This window comes from Poecilia reticulata, linkage group LG17 (assembly GCF_000633615.1).
Source record: "Poecilia reticulata strain Guanapo linkage group LG17, Guppy_female_1.0+MT, whole genome shotgun sequence".
In the NCBI taxonomy this organism is placed as follows: domain Eukaryota; kingdom Metazoa; phylum Chordata; class Actinopteri; order Cyprinodontiformes; family Poeciliidae; genus Poecilia; species Poecilia reticulata.
Window position 1 is genome coordinate 20,682,247 of NC_024347.1, and position 8,760 is coordinate 20,691,006.

An 8,760-nucleotide genomic window follows, 5' to 3' on the forward strand; every position below is an offset into this window, starting at 1 on the left:
GAACTTTGACGCCATCAGGCTGCAAGTGGCACAGCCCAATAACCATATAAATGGGAGACAATAGCTTTGATTGCAATTAGTTTCTCTATTTTATGTCCTGTGTTTAACCCTTAAATATGTCAGACCTCTGCTTGCATTTCAATAGAATAAGGTTGTCATGGGACTGGTGAGGGATGCATATATGGTGAAATGATGCAAAGAGGCCCACGCTCCCGAGACAATGCAAATGATTAGAAGTCACACAGTGGTTACAATCTGCTACTGCTTCTCTCAGAAATCCTTTTGAAGCCTCTGCAACACAATCCCTGGTATTAACATAAAAGATGATGATTCACATAAGATGGTTGACTTGACTTTTTTTGAAAACAAGTTGAAAGAAGGAATTGAATAAAAAATAAATACATAATATACTGGTCAAAGTTTAACAATCCACACATTACATGAAATGTTTTTATCTAGACTGTAGCCTTAAGAATGCGATACTCAAACCTCCTCATTGTAGGTCGTACACTCCAAAGGTGACAAGGCTTAACTGATCTACACAGACGAGAGCAGTGTGTGGGCACTTCATTATGTAACTGACTTTGAAGCCAGTCTTTTGATGTCAATGTGCTCTTCTGTCTAACATCAGAACATCCCCCTCCATTTCAAAGCTCCTTCAACTCTCTGAAAACACCAGATGTAGAACAGAACCAGAGCTCAGATGATTGATGAGTCCGAAACATTTTTAAATATTGTTTATCTTAAAAAATGTTGTAAATATTTTTATTCCACTGAATACATGAGCTAGTTGAGTTACGTTGAGCTCTGTGTTACTTGGAAGTGACAATGTTTCTCACATCTGTGTTCTAAATCAAAATAACTTAATATCCTTGACACCTTGAATAACACTTTAGCTATATATATATATGCTTGTAGAAATATAAGGGTATACATATGTATATGCATATATGAAGAGATGATGAAATTTTACTTATACGTCTAAATAAAATGTTGCACAACCAGCTGAATAGCAAATTATCACTTTGTGTTGGTCTGTCACAGAAAGTTTCATTAATGTACAACAAAGCTTGTAGTTGTAATGTGACAAAATGTGTGAAACTAAATCAAGAGGAATGGTTTTATGTCAAAGCCATCGTAGTTCTCCTTTGAATATTTGTTTCCATTGAGTTAATTCCTAAAAACTGTAACATCTGCAGCAATGAAACACAGCTTTTTCTGCTTTACAGCCTACAGTGTGGATTGTGTTGAGCCTATCGCCTGTTGTGAAAAAGGATGACGGGTTATCCAAAAGAAGACGGAAAAGAACAGCCGTCATGAGTAAAGATGTGACACCTGTAAAGCCTTTTCCCTTTTGAAGTGCTTGTTTGTATTGTTGGGAGCAACAAAGGAATTTTACCACGTCTGTACTTACAAGAAAGCATTAGTCAAGCTGGGTAGATAACAAAGGAGGAGGGTGATATGGGAGGCATACTAATACGCTCCGCCCTCTACAGGTGTGTGTCAGCGCGGCACTAAATGCTCTTACTTTTCGTTTTAAAGTTCAGAGGAACCCCATGTGTTCAGGTATGCTGCTGTAAGATGMAGTCCCTCAGTGGTGGTGAAGGCAGCGGGGGGCGTTGGGTTGGGGGGTGGGGGCGTCTGGAAGGTTTTCAAAGGGTCATCCACCAGATTAATGCGGGTTGGCGTTGGAGAGGGGAGGATGAAGCAGACATGATCACTCATTAGTCACCCTTTCACCTCTATGTAGCTCCAAGCGGTTCAGCAGGAAGGATAAGAATGCATGCCTCTCCAGTGTCGGTTACTTTTCTTGCTTGTGGAGGTGTAAGGGTCACAGTTTAATCTTCATTTGCGCCAGTGTTAATCCTGTTTTTCTTTATCATTATCTTACAACTGTAGTTTTGTATTGCCTGTAGTGACAAGGCAAGCCTCATCGTCTTGAGGGTTGTGGTTATGATTTTATCGGGTGGGGGTTCATATGTTAAACCACTTTGAGGAACGAGAACATTGAAATAACTTTTAAATAAATTTACATAATTTTGTGGTAGACTAAATATTACAAGCAGCTATATTCTCACCTGCTGTAGCATATTCGTTTGGCTTCTTCCTTAATTATAAGTTGAGAATAGTTGGTCCAGGAGTCTAAAAACCAGAACCTGAGAGGGACCAAGTTCAAACCAGAGTTTTACCATCTGAAAACAACTCCAATTTTAACTGCTGTAATAACTTTCTTAACGCTATCTGTTAATTTTTTTTTTAAACCAGCATCACATTTACATTGGCTATTTACACAAAAGCAAACAGTAGGAAGTGCAGCACTAGTTATCTCTCTGCACTAAACAGACACTGAGAACAGAAGCTTTAAGGTCAGAGCAATTGTCTGATRTAAAATTATTGCATTGTACAAATRAATAAATAAACATGTTTTAAGTGAACAGTTACTGATTGATTTCTTACGACMGCTCATTTCTACTAAGTAGTAGAAAACACTTTAGATGGTCAGTGCCCAGTTAGTTTCACAGGAAGATGACAGGWGGCACAACGTCCCCTTCCTCCATTTACTATGTACACTATCATAGGCTTCTCTGTAAATAACTACTCAATACAAATGTGACAGATAGTGTAAAGGTAAGAAACATGGAGTTCATTAGAGTTGTTTGAAGCCTACAGAAGTCCACTGTGGTCTAGGGCTGTTTCCTAACATTTAGCTTTAGCCCCGGGACCATCTAATCTGAATTTAAGGTGCTGGAATTTGAGCAAGAGGTCCAGCAGTTTATCTCCACATAATAGTTTATCAATTACTTTTCTAAACATGTTCTTGTATATATCTGCTAATTAGCACTTAAAAATATAGCACGGATATAGCTTTCATAAACTTTCAGAAATCACGACGTACAAATTAAAAAATGGAAAGGCTGTCTACGTTAGCAAAAATACWTCAAAGTATTGCACTGCCAAAAATTGTCATAAAAGAGAATGTGCCAAGTTAATGGTAAGGATTTATGTAATGTTGTAGGATGTCTTAAAGTCAGATGTTAGCTGTCTCCRAGATAGGGTTTGTTTTCTCCTCACAGCTTTTCTCTTCTGCAGTAACAGATCAGCAACATCTATTTTTTTTACCTTCTCATCACAATCCATTCAGAGATGCTGAGTTTTGCCTTCATTATAATCTGTTTATCTGAAATGTACTCGGACTCAGAGAGGGACGTTCTGTTTCTGTAACTTTTTTTATCTTTTTTATCAGCTGTAATGAACAAACAGTGAGTAAACTTTAACAGTTGTACTTTCCCAATTACAGCTATACCACAAACTAAGTTAAAAGCATGTTATTTTTTAACAAGTACTTTAAAAGATTTAACATGTAATGTTTTGTCCTTGCATGGCTTTGTATTATTTTTAATACAAAACATAAAACTCGTTTAATATTTTAGCTTTTTATAGCATTAAATTTGTAGGGTTTTTTTATTTTCAGTTAATAGTTATGTTTCTTTACAGTGAAACAGGTTGTGATAATATGATTGTTTTTTTATGTGAGGTAGTGCTACTTCAGTGATTCATCAAAATAACAATAAGAAAGCCAATTTCAATGCAAGAAGTCTTTTGGAACACATCTGCCAGTAAACACAWAGCTTAAGATCCTTCTGTCCAAACTGTGTTGTCACAAAAGTGTTTTGATGTGGTTGAAAAGAATTAAACTTGTGTAAGACCTTCCAGGAACAGTAACCAATACACTGAGCAATAATATATTTCCTAACTCCACAGGAACACAGTGTAAGTTAATATTAATTTTCCAAAGGCTTTCTTCGCTTTTTGTCATTGACCATTTAAAATGTTTCTGTATTCAATGCACACATTTTGTTTTAGTTTTTTGATTTACAAACTCAGCATAATGTCAAAAGGTGTCCACATCATCATGGACATCTCCTGAGTAATTGAGACCACGTATATCAATTACAAGGTGACTGGTAGGGGAGAGGAGAGGGGTTATCATTAGCAGAGGCTGGTGCTGGCCTTTGGTAGTTCCAGTAATTACCTCACAAAGGGTGGTGCTTGCCTTCCCACTGCTTTTCCCACACTGCACTGCAGGCTCAGAATTCCTGTCGGCCCCAGACCTGCAATCTCCTTGGTTTTAGACAGCAAATTACTGACAAGTCCCATTCTTCTCAGCACTGTAATTGCTTTTTAGTGCTGTTTTTATTGAGGCAACCCTAACCCTCTTGTCCTTCCCTCAATAAAGCCGAGTGAGGGAGGGGGCGAGGGGTTAATATAGATGACATTAGTCCCTAATTGGAAGGTCTAGAACCTACAGGATGTTTCAAACATCTCAGGCCATTTTCTAGGATTTTGGCTAATTTTTCCGCAGCGCATTCTATCAACTTCAACATTTAAAATGTATGATAAAGGACACCTAGACTCTTCAATATTCCATGAAAGGAGAGAGATTGAGGATTGGGATACTGTGATACAAGTCCCTATATATTAATCTTTCAATGTATTACTTTCTGGAAATAATTGGTCTTCTTGGCAACACAAACTGCAAGTGGAGAAAACAACTTGATATTTATACAGATCTTTAGCATCCTCACATACTGTATATTAAACTGTTTTTCCTTTTTCTTCATATGGTCACTTTCCTTTTGTTCACTGCAAGTATGAATTCTCMACGTTCCAGAGCCGGACAACCAAACAGTTACCGTTTGAAGTGAGGGGAGAAAAAGAAGAAAGAATGAAAAATGGCCGAGGGATTAAAGGATCTAACCAAGATAAAGGGATAGAAGGTTCTTTCCAACCATCTTTGGTTGGAAAGATGCAAGGACTTAACAAGGATTTGGGACTTTAGGATGCATTGTGGCATTGTGTCCATGTTGTGCAGAATCAACTAAATTGTGTAGTATATTGTGTCTTTTACAGACCTATACATCRTTCATCCTGACTTTACAAGCAAGTTAACAAAGTCTTTTAATAAGCTTTTCTGTGAATGTAAGTTGCTCCGTTCCCATTGACTTAAAAATGGCACAAATTGGAATTACAAAATTTAATTTTCTCATTAATTAAAAAAAAAAAAAAAAGCTCATGTTTTTTTGATAAAAGGTTTTTGCACTAGTATGACGTGGTTTTTCGGCTGCATTGAAATTAGTGTATTTTGCAAAACTTCAATTTTCATATCACACGTATTCTTTGATCAACGACTGCATATTAGTAATGGCGGAAAATACAAAGAAGATGACAGGAAGTGATGAGAGGATGATGGCGCAGCATGTTTTTAAATAACTTATTGTGTGAACAAACTTATTCACAAGTGATTTTAACTGTGTTTCTTATGTAATAGAAACACAGCAAGTACAAAAATGTGTTCTGTGCATATTTGTAATGGAAATGCAGCTAGTGAATGTTGCATTCTGGATGATTTTAGCAATTAAAACAACTCCTATTCCAGACTCAGGAAGAATCTCTTCTGGAAATGCAGTATTACTATCTACCAATATAGCCTAATATCTCAATGAAGTACATTTTGATGGATAGTTCAGAGTTTCTGAAATGAGTTTCTGTAAAAATATCAATACCCAGACCTGTAAATGTCATAGTACTRTTAGTTTAGAAAAGGAATAAAAGTTAATCAGATGAGCCTTTTGTTTTAACTGATTTTAGCAATTTATGAAAAGATGAAAATTGTCATATCTATAGGAATGTGACTGCATCCGTACTAAGYGCAGCAAAATACCTTGAAGCAACAACTTGCAATTGACTCGGGCAGTGACCTTATTCATCTTTGCCCGCGTGTGTCCATCTCACTGTCACTCCAAGCAGGTTTAMACCTCTGACCCTGTCATGAGTGTCAAATAGCTTGTCCGAGGCCTTCAGTGAAGCATGATGACAGGCCCTCTAATGCATTGCAGCACAAGTGCCATATCTTCCCCGCCTCAGGGCAGACAGGTGCACAGTTGAATGAGACACACATGCCAAACACGCAAACAAACACCTTTATGCATACATTTGATCAAAACAAAGACTTGACAAATGATACATTTGTCATAGGAACTGCATGCTAATTAAATGTACATTTATTTTTATAAGTGAATAAATAGAAAGCAAAGGGCTTTGAGCTAAATATGTTTAGTATCAATGCAGTAATGTTTAAACACATCAGTTCATTAAGTATTTTTGATTACCAGGACAACTGAGTCATTTTGCCCCCTTGCCGATTCATAGCAACCATTTCATACCCACTCCTACTTTTATTTTTATTCTCTTTTCACTTCTCACATTTTTTTCAGCTAACTGTARCTTTTATGCAGACATTTTTTTTCCATTCCTTGATTTTTATTATGTTTAAATGTATAAATGTTTTTTTTTCTCTTTCTAATTAATTATTTTTGCATGTTGAATTATTCAAATAAATTATGATAAAATATGCAATTTAGGTCTGTTACTGTTTTTTTTGTTTTGAAAGCGAAGAAAGATCTTTCCTGTCAACAGCCAACACTATCTACAATAACCTTTTGAAGAATATGATTTAATATGAATTACAACATTTAATTTCTCTTTAGGTTCAATWAAGTCTTTTTGTATGTATTGTATTGTGTTGTATTGGAAAATCTAGATTTTTGTCCTGTTTAAGCCAGTTGTCCCTCTCATCTTATGAAGTATGAAACATTWTGACCCCTGCTAAAAYTCAAATAACTAGGAATAAAACTATGGTTTAATAAAACCATAGTTATTAAACTCCTCTGGGGATTTCTCGGCTGGCCTGCGAAAGCCAGCCRAGAAATATAGTTTCTACAGCGTGTCATGGGTCTTCCTCTAGGTGTCTTCCTGGTGGGACATGCATGGTACACTTCACCAGGGAGGCCCTCTGGAATRATATCTAGAGTGTAAAGTGCACACTAGTTTTCTAGTTTGCGCATTTTTGGCCTCACTTATCATCTAATGGCACTTTTAATATGTAGTTGTTAACTTGTGCAGATTTTTTGCAAACCAAAAAAGTTCAACATCAAAGAGGAACAYACTGACCTGGGCATGGCAGGGTTCAGTTGCCTCTGAACACTGCCTTCTCAAGCGGCCGTTTATAATCACTCTCTTAATTTCTTACATGTCTCGATGTTGCAGAAATAAGTTTAAATTGCAATACAAAGAATTCAGTTTCAACAGCAAAAGTAAAAACTCCGAAATCCTGAGATGGACGTGACTTTTTTCTTAAGGAGGCAATATGTTTTAGTGTAGTCGTGTCTTCAAACGTGCAAGAGGTTCACACTATCTTTGAAGCCTCTTCCATTGGGATATGGATTAAAACAGAGAACATGGGAGGGACAACTCATAAAAACCTGTATGCATAACAAACATGAATCAACTTCAGTACAACCCTCTAAAAGAAAGAAGAAAGTCTTTCAAAGAAATACCTTTATCCTCTCTATTGTTTCATCTTGAAATGGCTCACCATCAGAGCCTTGGAGGTGAGATTCAAGAGAAGCATATGCAAACTCAGATTTTACACCAGTCAAAGTGGTACTCTTAGTTCATTGGCTGTGATGAAATATCCGGTTCAGTGAGGGTCATGAGAGGATGGTGGGAACCTTAAGAGCTGGACCCGGGTAACCTCACGAAGAACCAAGTCATCCTTCAGGAAATCCAGCACTCTGGCATGGACGATTTGTTCAATGTGTGCACTTACACCTTGCCAGTATACCCACATCCCCCAAGCCAGCGATTCCCAGTCCTAATACACTGTCCCTCCCTCACCAGAGGGCTCTGTGTTCATTCTGAAGAAATACGTCTTTTAGAAGCTTGTCTCAACCATCTGTCACGGATGTCCCAGGAAATCTACCCATCGATGTCCCAGGAAATCTACCCATCGACACCAATGGCTTGCATAAATAAAGTGCCAGTTGTGATTGGATAGATGAAAGGATTGCAAATGAAAGGTAATATTTCTGTCAAACCATAGCACAAAACTTGGAGCTCAAACTGAAATGATAGGTCTGTAAAAATTATAATTTGACATACTAGATGGAGGAGACATATTTGATGTTAATGAAGGTGTTTTTTGTCAAATTTGATGGTCTCCAATCTCAGCCTTTTATTTCCATGCTATAYTTTCACCTGTCAAACAATTTGACGATGCTCATACAACTAATTCCATTATTCTGTGTTGTCAAAATACTAGGCAACCTTCATGTCGTAACACAAAAGCAAACATTTCTGAACGTATCCAGGGCGGAGTGCAAAATTTTATGTAAATCCCCTTAACGACCTTTTCAGGGCGCCAACAATCACCATACAAAGGTGACTGGCAGGCGACACTGGTGCACATTTATCCTTTTGCCCCAGCCCGTCTTTCTCTACAGCGCCCCCTGCTGTGAGAGGCGTGGGGTAGGGTGCCCAATGGCACTTGTTGCCAATGGAAGAAGCCAGCATGGACCCTCTCATGGCAGCGATACAGGTCGTTGCAATAATGTTCGGTTTGTTTCCTGCTTCACACCACCTTTGGGATTTGGCCCGCCCGATAATCCAGTACATGAGACGCAGAGGGAGGTATCCCATGCTTGTCCATCCGAGTTCCAGCCTTGTTTAGCCCAAACCCACTCCTTTGTATGACTCACACAACTGTCTATTGGTTGTCGAAGGGGCCATTTCATAATACGCTTCCATTACCACAATTATTAAGATTACTTAAGCCATAAAATACAAACCCCAAATCCGAAATTGGTTGTTCAACTAAATGTAATAATTTATGAAACTACCAGAGAATATGTTACAGATGAA